Source organism: Cupressus sempervirens, chromosome 3 (assembly GCF_028749045.1).
Source record: "Cupressus sempervirens isolate cs-2001-9-10 chromosome 3, ASM2874904v1, whole genome shotgun sequence".
In the NCBI taxonomy this organism is placed as follows: Eukaryota; Viridiplantae; Streptophyta; class Pinopsida; order Cupressales; family Cupressaceae; genus Cupressus; species Cupressus sempervirens.
Window position 1 is genome coordinate 452,259,293 of NC_143120.1, and position 15,105 is coordinate 452,274,397.

Genomic DNA, 15,105 nt, shown 5'->3' on the forward strand with positions numbered 1-15,105 from the left:
AAGTAGATAAGTTATAGCTCTTACCAAGTGCAAAATTACTTCTTTGTGTCATTGGAATTTTAACATCAATGCCTTTACAAACAAAAGTTACAACAAGCTCTAAATTGGAAAACTCAAAAGTGTAAAAGAATTTTAGAACAAAATGTTCATAAGCCCTCAAGAAATGTTGTTCAATTTCACTAAAAAAATCACACATACATTACAAGGCAACACATTTTTTGCATTATTGATTTTTCATGAGAAGTCTTCTGATAATAAATAAAATTTCTACAATATTAGTTTGAATGCAATTATAAAGTTGTCATAAATGTCTTATAATGTGTTGTGAACAAATGGATCATTGAGATCTTGTGCAAGGTTAAACAATACCAACCAAAACCTTAATAAAAGCATAAGCATGTAATAACTAAATTCTACATATAGAAAAGATATCCACAATTTAAATTGCTTATTCTTTGTGTCTTGGAGTCTACAGTACAATAAATTTTATTTTATTTTTAGCATGTTTGCAATGTAAGAAATTAGAATCCAATTGTGTATCCTAAAAGAAAGAATTGTATTATTAAAAAACTAGAGAAATTGAAAATAAATAAACAAAATAAAATTTTTACAAATATCTAACATCAAATAATTCTTTATTTAAAAAAAACCTACAATCAATTGTCATCTTTATACACTATTAAATATTTAATCAACAACTTGGCACCCAAAAATGATATAAGATATTTTAAATTTTAAATATATAAACAATAAACATAATTGACGTACAATAACTACCATTTTAAAATTCTTTGAAATATTATTTAGTTGTTAGTTTTTAAATTCTTTATTACATTATTTAGTTTTTATTACTTTTAATTCATTTAAAATATAATGCTTTAAGGATAAAATGAATCAAAATTTTATGAGTTAGTACATTCTATTATTATTAATTTGACTAATGGTAAGGTAAAGTGTGGTGTGACATATCTTTTATAATAATTATATTAATTGCACAATTAATTTAAAAAGAATTTTAAATTTTCATTAATTTTTGGTTTTAAAAATTAAATTTCTCCATTACTATTTAGTAAGACCCAATAAGATTTCAATTAAATACTATTCCTGATTTTCAAAAAATAAAATAAAAATGTTCAAATTTTATAAAGAATTTAAATTCTCAAATTCTTGAAATGATAAAGTAAATGTAGTGTGACATCATCTTTTATGATATTTTCAATCATATTAATTGCACAATTAATGCTAAAAGTTAGAGCTTTAAATTTTTCTTAATTTTTTTGTTTCAAAAATTAATTTTCTCCCTTACTATTATTAGTGAGAGACAATAAGATTTTAGTTAAATAGCTTTTTTCCATTTCAAAAAATAAAAATAATAAAAATGTTCAAACTTTTATAAAAAAACTTAGAACCTAAAAAAAATACTTGAATCTTATTGGTTAAATTAATATATTTTATAGTTTTTTGATTGCATCTAATGGATGCAATAGTATTCCTGCCATAGGCAAGCAGGAAATAATAATAGGTATGTGTCTTTCTAGCTAGTATAACGATGAGATAATTATAAAAGTGGTTGGACATACATCTAATATTATTAATTAGATACAAAGTTGTCAATAGGAAATTTTTAAAATTCTTATTGGCTATTTGATTTAAGAGATAATTATAGAGAAAAATCTTAAATTAATTAACACATCTTGTATACTTAAGAGGTGCAATGGGAAAAAATATAATCTCGATAATATTCTTTAATTAATTATCATTTTTTGTTGTTTTAAAAGATGCAATGTCTAATGACATGATGGAAAAGATGGGAAATTTGAGGAGATGCATATATAATTTGGAAAGATGATCATATTATCTCTTTTAACTTTAAAAGGTGTAATGGACAAGTAGTTGAGAAAATTCGATAGGAAACTCACCTATCATTTCTTGTATTCTTAATAGGTACAACAAACAAGTTGAAAAGAAAATTAGGTAGCAAAATGAGACGTACATATGATTTTAAATAAAATGTTTGAATGATTTTAGTACTTTTAAAAGATCTAATGAATGAGTAAATGAAAAAATTAAAGGGATACATACAATTTGAAAATAGGTTTTTCTATTCAATTCTAATATAGAAAAATAAATAGCAATTGGTCAAATAAAATTATGTATACATATATAAATATATACATTATAGATTTAACATAATGATGAGGGATGGAAACATATTTTTAATTAAATCTTAGATTTGTAGAGATTAAGGTACTTAGTTATGTATTTGAAGCTTGTATAAAGTCTTCTATTATTGTTTGTCACAACTCGCCTTCTCTTCAACCGAATAAGTTAGTGGACTTACTGCCACATTGATTTATTTTCAAAATTCTTACCTACTATAAAATTAAATTGACGTTAATGGTTGAAGATAATCATTAAAATATAGTCAGTTACAATCCTACTAATGTGCATCATTAATTTTTCCTCTTGACCATTTTATTCTTGAAACAATTAAGAATTAGTTAGGAATCTAATTAGTTCATAGTTATGAGGGAATGATCTTCAAGGGGATTTTTGAATCTTTAACATTGGAAAGAGAGACAAATGTGAAGAAGGGGGTGCAAGGATCTATTATATAGTTGCTTTTTTAATTCAAATTTGTTGCCATTCTCAGATACTTTGTTGAAACCAGTTTTATTGAGAATGGGAGAAGAGTAGTTTGATGTTGAGGGATGGGCGGCCAAGGAAAATTTTGAAATTCTTTCACCTTTTAATTTTACTCGTAGGAAGACTGGTCTGAATGATGTGACGTTTAAGGTTGTTTGTTTAAGAGGTTTGTCATTCACATTTGCACCAACTCTATAGTGACTAGCTCAATTCTTGATATCCCTTGGTTCCAGGGTGCCCAAGTGCCTCCTTCTTTGTAAGATTTCTACTTGAGCAAAGTCAACAAATTTTGAGGATGTCATTATGATGATTATTAGCATGAAATACAAGTTCTTTGCTCATTTATTTTCATTTGTAGATGATTTTCTCATTATCATTTTTTGAAGATGTGTGCGATAGAAAACTATTCGTAAATTTTCTTTTGTGTAATATTGATTAAACCTAAAATTGTGATGAGTTGTGCCCTAAATGTGGTTGTTCTAGTTAGGTTAGACCTCCTTCTCACCTTTGGATGGAAACTATTTAACTTTCCCCTTGTCATTATTCTTCTTCCTCAGATATGCTTGCTTACTATTTGGGTGAGCAGTCACCATGTTGGGAGATTCATCAATTAATCTCCTCTTTGTTTGTGAAATCATTCTTTGTGATATTCATTCATGATACAACTTCATATTTCCATTAAGCTTGGCCAAGAGTAATTGATGTGATGAGTTTTCAAACTTGACTTAGTTGTATTGCCATCAAAACATGTGCAACCCTTACTATCTACCACACAGTTTTTAGTTTTAAACATACACTTTATTTTATTTTTTTATGTTTCGTCAGCCTTTTGATACAACTATAACTAGAATTTTTATTAGAAGTGATTGTGGAGTATCTATAAATGTAGAAAGTTATAAAATAGAAACAAATAATCTTTCATGACTATGTGAGGATCCAAACTTATCAATCATATTCTATTAAGGGTTAAGAAAGGTTGAGTTAATTCTAAAGTGTATTTCATTAAGCTTCCATTTAGTTCTTGCATTGCTTATTAAATTGCCACACTTACCTAAGGATAATGAGTGCGACAAAATTAGAGAAGAATAGAAAGTGTGTTTCCTTAAATTATCCTACTACTTCATCTACACCTCCATGACTGTAAATAATTTGTTATGAATGCCTAATTGCATATCTTGATGAAAGAATGTGAATTATTATGTAACATTAGGCTACTTGTTACTTAGTAAAAATACGATTGGTTGGAAACACTATGACTCTTGTATTATGTATACTTAACACTTCAGACCAGAGGATATGTAGTGGAATCCTTGTTTTTAGTGTGTTCCTATTGGAAATTTTATGTCACCAAAATGGTTTGGAAAAATGTGAATCACGGCTAGACTTCCTCATAACATCCCTTTGGTTTCCTGACCTAAATCAAATTTACTCTTTTTATTTTATTTTATTATCAATTCTCAGACAATATTTTGATATCAGTTTGATAATTATAGTAATTAAATATTAATTAATTGTTAATGTTGAGACTTCTCATAAGAAAATAATAGCATAGAAGATGAGAGGTTGTCATAATATCATGTATTACTACATAAAAGTCATACTAGTTTTGAAGGTGACATGTTGTCTAATTTTATTGAATGAATTTGTCAGTGCCTCTTGCAAACATGATCAATCATCTAGATATTGCTTCATTACTTAAAGATTGTGGTATTCTTGATATAATTCATTATTATTAAATTGTATTTGGTAGATGAGAAATGTGATACATGACTTGGTGTTAGTATTCTCACTTAGCTTGAAAAAGAAGGGCTTGAATATGATCTATGTGACTGGTGCATGAGTAGGAGATCTTTTAGTTCATTTTGAATGGTGAATTTGATAAATTTCTTGCTATCTTATAGAGTGGTGTTTTGATGTGTTGAATTATTCCTAAAGTGTCTTCACAAGCATTTAAGAGGGGCCCTTGTGAAAATTCTTAATTCTTAAATAAAATTGTGATATTCTATGGGTGATGAATGTTATATTTTGAAAGTATCTCAGAAAATGTCCTCTTGTGATTTACATATGAAAGCATGATCTCCTACAAATTAAGGATCATGAGATGTGTATTCATTTCTCTTTAATTTCCTTGAGTGAGTAATATTGTGCAAAATATGGAATTTAAGAAAGTAGATATATACTTTGTTGTGCACAATTCCATTCCACTTGTAGTTTTCCTTAGTTAGACTTCCTCAATGTCGGGCTAGGTATCTTTCATGTTAGGAAAGATTCTGGGGAATCTTAACAGCTTCATGGTAGAGTGCTAAAGCACTCTTACAATATTCTCACACTTATATTCTTAGACAAATTTTGGAGCTCATTTCAACTTGGTTGTCATGGTTAGACCATCTGGTATCTAATATATGTATTCTTATAAATTTGATGTTAATTAAGTACTTATGTTGATTGGTCAATATTCGAATTACCTTGACTCTCTTTGACCTTTTGCATTTTACGAAGATTGCTAATGTGGCATTGGTTTTGCAGGGGCAATCTTTACATTGTTGATACTTCATGTCACCTCAAGCATGCTCACATTAATATGTTGCATCTACGAATATCTAATAATCCACACATTTTTTTGGTATACCTAATCTACCTTTGTTCTTCTACCTTCTATAATATCTAAGTGTCAATAGTCATAAGTATTTTCAAAGTGTTTCAAAGCATTACCTTAAAATAAACACAAAACTAAATATAAATAGCTTAGAAAAACAAATTTCACCTCCATGCATAATCATGTACGTACATATACATGTATACAATGTAATGTAAGTATATTAATAGTCTGTAATCATAGATAAATAATATACATGCATGGTTACCTAGTTAGAGTCATCAATTGACTCAAACCTTTAGAATTGCCTGCAAAATCAAAAGATCTTTTCCACGATAAAGAAACAAAAGAAAATATTTCTTTATTATGTTGCATTCATGTAAACATACATATGATGTTTTTTTTTCTTATAAAGACAAGGTTGAGAGATATGACTAATTAGGATGAATGCAAGTGTTTCAATCATATGTAATGAGACAACTGCTCATAAGATGGGATACAATCAAATAAAAACTCAAGATTTTTAGAAGTATTCTTAGCTTCTTTAATAAACGTGATGTGTGAATTTGTCTAGAAAGGGCCTAACTTTGAACTAGTTAGATAGTGTCTCTTATTTACACTACAAAAAGGGTAAACCATGTAAGAAAAGACCATATTTGTAAACCACCTATCCACCTTAATTGTGAGTTAGTGAAAATGTAAACAAATTACAAACAATATAAACATGATTATGATGATTATGGGCTTCGACTACTAAGCCATATTTTTTATTAAGAAAATGGGTTTTGAAGGGGCCCTAAAACCCTGTACATGGACATAAAAGATTAAACCATTAAGTCCATAGAAAATAATAGAGACAAAATGAGATAGAGCTATCTAGAAAACAAATGCCAACCACGAAAAGATAAAAAACAACAACTAAAGAATAGCTAGCAACAACAACAGGAAACAAAAAACACAAACATCACACGAGAGACCATAAGGGACATTAACCCATGTTCTTAAGAAGATTTGTAGCCTGAATTTCCAACTGGTCTATCTGACCCAGTAGCTTCTTTGATTTGTAGAACCTTAGCTGAATCAATTGTTGAAAGTCTTATTGGGAAAGAAGATACTGAGAGGGGGGGTGAATTAGGATCTATAAAGGTTTTCACTGTTTGAACAATATTTCAATTTGATTGTATTCACTCTTAATCCATCTCATATCCTAGATCTCATACCATCAAGTTACAATGTTGAAATGAAATCTATCTAAGCGTAACATCCATGAAAACATAAAAACATAACAAAAAGATTTTGATTACCCACAAACACTTCAAGGTGAAGGTAAAACTGGGGTGGGGATGCAACCCACAAATCTTTACTACTACAACAACAAAATTTTCTTATTAGGGCTACAATTTGATCACTTCTGATGATCTATCCTATGAGGGGTTTTTTTTGTTAAAATATTTACAAGATTGTTAGGCCTTACCTTGATTAAAGGATTTTACACTTACAATAAAACAAGGACTCTGTTAGGAGATTCAAATAGGTCTGTTAAAACCACTATGCTAAGAGATTTACCTTGATTTATCTGTAATATATTACTACTTGATTCTTCGATTTTCTCTAAAAGTTGTTTATGGATGTCCTCTCTTCAATATCTCAAACTGATCTCCTTATCTCATATGTTATTTTTTTTCCTTCATTGTTGGGTTGCTATGTCTAATCTCCTTTTAGACTTAACCTTCCTTGCTATGTTCTAAGCTTGTTCACTCCTTTATGCCCACTTCCACTTCCCATTCCTGATGATTTTAGGGTTAGAACCCTTCTAAAATAGATAATTGTAGAAAGTTCTACATCTTAATCAATGATCCATGTTTCATCCTTTTGTCATTTTACCCTTCTAATTTTTTGATTTGTTAATCTACTTTTCTTGGGAGTAATGCCTTCCTACAAAACATGTAACCTTCTCCTTAACTATATATACAATCTTTAAATGTTGTGTAGAAGTTGGCTAAAATGTTTTACATAAGTATTTTTGTCATCAAAAACTCATATGTCAAAACTGGTTTACTTAGCACTTGAAAGTTCTGAGGCTCAGTCATAACTAACATTCATGTTGTCACTTGACTTCTATAGGCTCAGCATATACTGAATCACTCAACATTAATTAAATTTACCAATGCTTGGTCTCTATTGTATTACTCAACTTGTATATGTTAGAAATAGATAATACTGAGAGGGGGGTGAATCAGTATTCTACAAAATTTTTTTGACAATTGTATATTATTAATTAGTTTGAAACATGCAAATGAAAGTAAATTAATAATGTTGAACAATAAATAAACCATAGACAAAGAGAGTTCTCATAACACTATATTTTTTAACTCGAGAAACCTTGTCCAAGGTAAAACCTTGATGGGGATGGTACCCACAAAAATGATCCACTAAACAAAAGAATCATGTTAAGGATATTGACTCTATTAAGAGTCTATGAATTGCATATAGTGTCTTGGTCCTTGTTAGAGGACTAGACCCTGTTAAAAGCCTCAACCCTATTAGGAGTTGCTTCAACCCTATTAGGAATTGGTATTAAAAATTACAATTGTATACAAGAAGATTCCACTATCCTAACATGCAATTATACATTATAGTTCCTTTATACAAGATGGGATAGATACAAAAACCTCTTTAATGTTGACTAATGTACTTTGCATAGCTCTGATCTAACATCATAGTTCACATCACAAATCTCTCATACAATTTTCCATGTCATATACATAGCTCTCATACTCATCATAAACTTTTCATTCACATAGAAACACATATATCACACACTTCTTACTTCACATGTAATAACTCTTTACTTATACTCTTTTCTTTCACAAAAACTCTTGTGCAGTCGACTTGATGCAATCACACATTATGATAACTTATGTTAAACATCTAGGATTTCATCCCTACATGAATAAGAAATTATTTTGTGGCGAAAATAATTCCTTAACACTATATTCTTTTGTTTCCTGTTGTACTATATTCTGTTGTGCATACTGCCTTTACTAGTATTTGATTTGTAACGTTATCTATATTGTTTGTATTGATTTGGGCAATTAGGTGCATCATCATGACACCTTGTAGTACCTTTACTTAACTTCACATGTGACAAATATCTTCATATCCTTTGTTATACCAAAACTATATTTGCACTGTTAGTGAAACTATCTAACACTTAGACAATTTTCTATCTCTGACTATAGAATTTTTAATTGTATAACCTGCCATCTCCTCTTGAGATATATGTTACCAAATATGACAAACCTAACTCATCCTACCTATCCATACTACCAAAAATATCCCCTTTTGGAATTGATGGCAACATATGGGAAAATTGGCTAAGTCCCAAAAATGTTATACAAAAAGAATTTCTCAGAACTGGCCTTCAAAACTTTACAAAATTTCAAAAATTAGAAAATTTTGTGGATTGTTATACTTATAACCATCTTCCTTATATCTCCTAATACAATATAATACTAAGTAACTTTTCTCCCCCTTAGTATTTAATTGTTTCTATACATACTATTACTTTATACAATTTTCCTTCTTTTCTTCTCCCCCTTTAACATCAATGAAAAAGGTATCAAAACTTATTTACATGTTAAAATTGTGTTTCATTACCTCTTCTTAGGCTGGCAAGTGAGAAATAGAGTTACCAACACTAACTACAAGACTCTTCATGTTCTTCTCCCATGAGTCCTTGACTCCTTGTAAAATGCTTAGAAGAGAGTACAATCCATAGGATGTTATCTCCACTACATTCAGAATACAAAAACAATCAAAAGATGTCTTAACTAACATAATTTCCTTCAATTGACATTAATTGTGCTTAATTTCACATATGGGCATTGTCTTAAAAGTGAGAACCTCTTTGTTATCCTTATTTTCATGTCTTCCAGTAGACTTATCTCATCATAAGTCTTGCTAATATGTGCTTTAGTTGCTTCAATCTACACACTAGGTTGACTTAACTGGCTAGCCAATTCTTCTACCTCTGTGCATTTTCCTTTAAGCTCGCTATCAATGCCTTTTGTGAAGCTAAAAGACATCGCACACTTTGCATATAGAGCTTTTACTTCAAGCTCGTACTTCCTTAATGCCTCGATGTATGTATCCAGAGTCAACCAATCATTTTTGATGTTCTGACATACAGTGTCAAACATCTGTGCATCATGCTAGGTTTGATGTTGTGCTGCTACAACCTCTAACAAACTTGTGAATTTAGCATCAAATGCTTGAATCACAGCTTTGGATATGTCCTCTGGGTTAGGATCAAGTGACTTTATAATCATGACTCCATGCAACTTGCCAATTATCTCCACAAGAGTTTTCTGCAAAGTCTTGACTTGTTTGTTCTTACTGATAATCTTACTGAGGGATGATATCAACTCGGATTCTTCATCATCATCAAAACCAGTAATTTTAGCTACTTGGTGAGAGATGTGTTGGGTGTACGTGGCTTCTCATCCTCTTCTTCTTTCTTCTTCCTCTATTCTTCCTCTCTTTTCTTTTCCTCATCCTCTTTCTTCTTTTTGTCTTCCTTTCTTCTAATTTCTTCATCCTTTTTCTTCTTTTCCTCTTCTTCTTCCTTCTTCTTCTCTTCTTCTTCTTCCTTTTTCTTCTCTTCTTCTTCTTCCTTCTTCTTTTCTTCTTCTTCTTCCTTCTTCTTTTCTTCTCCTTCTTTTCTCTTTTTCTTTTCTTCTTCTTTCTTCTTGTTCTCCTCTTCTTCTTTATGTTTCTTTTCATCTTATGCTTTATGCTTCTTCTTCCTTTTTTCTTCTCTCTTTTCATTTACTTTTCTCTTCTTTTCTTTTGCTTCATTATTTCTCTCCTCCTCCTCCTCATTTGAGTTGGAATAATCAATGATATTGCCAACAATGTTTGGCCTAAGATCCTTGAAGGGTATTGAGCCCTTGCTGAGAAACAAAACTTCATCACTATTGGCTTCACAAAACTTCTTAATCATGTTTTCTCTTATTTTCTTATCTTCACCAATAACTATTTTTCTTCGATTTATCAACCTATTATATAGATCCTCTAGTATATGTCTTTGTACATCTTCAAATCTTTTATTCTTAAAGAATATATTCCTTACCACTTCATTATCTAACTAAATTCTATCCATATTGATATACATACTATAAAATTTATCCAATTGAATGAAATTGTTGTCATTAATGATTTTCATATTCAAGTTTTCTACCTTTTTCCTCCAAGGATTCTTTCTAATGGTTGTCCTTGCTTCTCCAACTACCTATTTTGTAGGTCTATTCTCTTCATCTTTGGATTCATCAGACTCATCTAATTCTACCATTTGCAGCGTCTTTCTTCTCTTTCTAGGGTCACTTGATAATTGCTTTGTCCTTTTCTTGTTGGGTGACTTGGCCTCTTCTTTTACCTTGGTGAGTCTCTCTGATTCCCTCTTGGCTAGAAAAGCAGATGATTTACCTTCTACTATATGCACCTCTTCTTCATCTATTTTCTTTGGTGGTTGTAAAATAGTAGGTTGCACTTGGGCTACTATGGCTTTGGGAATAATAGATATTTGTGAAGTAGATACTACTGCTATTACTCCCTCTGAAGATCCTGAAATGGAAATAGGAGAAACTGTCAATACCTTAGTTTGAGCACTAGCCTTCATCTCCAAGGCTATACCTTTTACCTCATTGAATTCTTCTCTAGCCATTCTCGATTCTTTGAGAATTGATTCATTTTTCTTCTCCACATTCTTCTTTATTTCCTTACTATAGACCTTTCTCTCTACTCTTATTTTCTCTGCACAAGTTCCCCATATAGGAGTGTCCTTATCCTCTTCAGGCTCGAGTATAGTCTTCACATACCCTTCAATTATTTCTTCACTTAACTCATAGACTATAGGGTGTATAAACTTAACTCTCGGCCCAACTGCCTCTATGCATGTTACATTTGTTTCATCCATGAAACATATGTCCTCCTTGTACTTTTCCACCAGTGAGGGTGGCATCTTGTATCTCTACTTCATCATAGTTTGAAAGCCTTTCATCATTCTTCTTATGTCTTATACAATATTTTCCTCTTACTATCTTGTGTAATGATATGTCACCAAGCTCATGGTGCACTGATATTCCCTATCAAGTATACTAGGGAATTGCCTAATCACTTGAAAGAATAAATGTATCAATAATGACTCAAACCTGAACACCACACTTCTTATCTTCTTAAGTTTCTCTATGTTGTCCAATAATTGATGCCTCTGAATATCACACATATTAACCTTTTCTTTCTTGGCTATCATCAGGTATGTTGCATGTAGGAATCTAGCAGATACTGATTTCAATCTTGAACTATGATTCATTTTATAGCCAATGATCCTTTTGATCACTCTTACATCTATTTACTTTATGAGGTCAATCCTCATATTCCTACCATTTGATTTTGTCTTTAGATTGGTCTCCTCCATCTTCTTCACACTCTTTTCATTAATTGGTTTTCTTCCCTTATTGCATAAACTAGTTAACCTATGTATTGTGTCATTGTCAATCTTGATAGGCACATCTCTAACCCAAAAAATTCCCTCATGAATGCTGCTCAGAATTATTATGCTTCATTCATGGTTGTCAAAATCCATATAGAACATGTGATTCACTATTTTCAACTCCTTTAGGTGTCCATACCCTTGTTTCAACAACAAGTCTCCTTGGCACACTAGGTCTAGGTCCTTATGAATGTCATCATCTCCAATGCTCTCAAATTTGGAGTGAATGTATGACTTGATATCCTCTACATGAAGAACATTCTCTGAAACTTGCGAAAATGCTCCTAAGGGGTCATCAATTTGAGATATGAATGGGTACTTCTTAAACACCTATCTCAACCTCTCACTAACATCATTGATAGTAGGATTCTCCATTTCAATTGATTCAAACACTTCAATAACTTCATAAAATGCCTGAAATTTGTGAAACTAGGGCTTTTTCACTTCACACTATGAATGCTTCAAATTTTCTTTTACTTGTTGTCAAATCACTCTGAATTGCTCCTTGACTCTTCACACGATCGAATGATACTCAAAATTTTGTTTTCATCCTTTAAATCTTTCAAATCAAACTTCACATTAATTGTGCATCTACCAAAATTCATGAAATTGTTACTCTTTAACCAGTAAACTTGTTTATTTTTGTTCTCCTTCGTTTGATCACCAAATGACTTGCGCTCTTGACTAGAGCTTCCTTATAACCTTTCCTACCTTGTGCTAACTTCACATCTCTCAACACAACTTCTAACTTCTATTCCATCTTTTCCATCAGAAAGTTCTATTTTTCTTTTCACAACCAGATTTATAACAAGTACATAATTTCTTACAAACAGATACACAGAAATAAATGCGCACAGAATATGCCAAGGTAATGATCCAATAGTTTCATGGGTGTCAACATAAGAATCTATGTTCATCCATTCGTAGGATTCAATATGTCAGGTGAATCCATAATGTTCTTATCTTGTTATATGAAACCCAACCCATGAATTTTAGATATTACCACTTGATTAAATAACTGTCATAAACTTTCCCATAAGGATCTAGACTACTGTCGAAGGGCATTTGGCAAAATAATTCTATCACCACAAGTTACTCACTTTATGACAGCCACCCAATCTAAAGGATCACACTTGCATAATCTAATACACACATAACTCTAGTTTTACAAAACAAAAGAAAATTTGAAGTTTTAATTATTCAATTTCAACTAATAAATTATTTCTATTGCTTCAATATAACAATTGAATTAGCAACCAGAAAATATCAGTTAACGCCAAACTTCCAATTTTCCCAATGTAATCACTAATCAGATTACCAAACAAAACCATAATTGTAATTTTCCAAAAGAAATCCATATTTCAAAGTATCAAATACAGCTTTGTTTATTTTAATTTTTATAAGTAATCAAACCATTCAAAAACACATTTACTATATTCTTAACGTTTAAACTGTTTAGCAAAGAAAGAATTTTACTAAAATCTGAATACCAGAATCAAGCAATTCCCATTTCTGGAATCAAGTAGCCACATTAACCTTATGAATGTAAACATGTATTTTAATTCTAACAATCTATTCATAAGGAAATACGTACATACTGATACATATATTTTTATACATATATATACATGGAAATATCTTTCTATATATATATATATATATATATATAAAGCCTTATTAATCTAAAGTCAGAGTTAAAATAGTTATATATATAATCTTTTTCATTGAATGATACTAATAACTTATTGATAACTAAATTTTTTTACTACTCTTTATAGTAACTGTTTGTCAAAAAGTCAATGACAAAGAATTATAATGCTGACTATTATCACACTCAATATTCTTGTACCAAAATCAATGAAATACAGATTTCCTATCAAAAATAGTAACTGTAGACAATAAAATGGCTAAGTCTAAAATTTCCCAAATCTCATAAAACTGTTATAGCCTGCATGTTTGCATTCGCTATTTAAGATTTGATGTAAGTTAACAATTGCCATGGATCATACTGAGCTATGGTTTTAAAATAATCGAAAACCATCATGTATAACAATTTTGTTTTCTAAAAACTTTCTAATACCAATACCAAAACAAAGTTATAACATGTTTAAAATCCACTGTTCGACTAAAAGACCATCCTCTGATCTAATGGCTTTTTATTTATAACAATCATTAAGCATTCGATACCATAAAGAATGTGATTGTCTTGATAGACCGAAACCCATAGATATGTTTTGTAAGAAACATAAAACCTCCCCCCCCCCCCTTTTCTTTTCTTTTTCTGCTCTGTACAACATATAGTATCGCTAACATCTCCTATATAATCATTAAAAACCATTGCAAACACAAAGAATAGGGTATTTAAATATTCACACCCGATTCTGGGTTTATACCGAGTTTGGTGATGAACACACCAAATTCGACATACTCACAGAGTTGGGTGTCGAATTTTCCACAAAGCCACTGCATATTCAATATTCACCATATATAAATGATTAAACAATACAAAAGGAATAAGATTGAGTTAAAGAAAAGCTCCCTGCCTGTGCAAATGCAGAAAGATAATCAAGGAGAAACTGCCTGGAGAGCCCTCAACTACCAACTCGCATCCCAAGCCTCCAACTCTCCATGCCTTGGCACAAAGATACCAATGAAACCCTTTCAAACACTGAAATAGAGAAAATGCAACCACGAAAAAATAGAAGAATGAGGAATACGAATTCGTGAGGATTTATAGAGCTGGAGTGAGAATCGAAAATCATCCTCATGGTCATCAGAATCCCCATGATAAGCGTAAAGAAACTCGTTCAACAGAGTTTCTATGATACCCCAACTGGAGTTCATCAATGGCGGACTGAACTCAAAATCCAACTAACTCCAAGCCAAAATGACCGACTAACCATGGAAATCAATGCTCATAACTGCGAGCTTATCTCTAACAACTTATTCTCTCAACTTTCCAACACATGGCGAATGCAGTACCAATTCGAAAATCAATGAAACTGCCCACCATAAATTCCCATAACATTGCCGCCATAAGCCAAGTCCAAAACAAGGCTAGATTTAAGTTAGGCTAGCGGTCATGCCAGTAAAAGCTTAGGTTAGGTCTTAGTCAAATGCACTAGGTTAGCTTAGGTACTAACTTAGTTTAACATAATATTAGGTATTAATGTTAACATTAATATTTATATTAATGATAATATTAATATCAATATTAATATTAATATCAATATTAATCCTAATTTATATTAAGATTACAACATATCAATATGTATATACATATACATATAATTATAACTTGTATAAATAT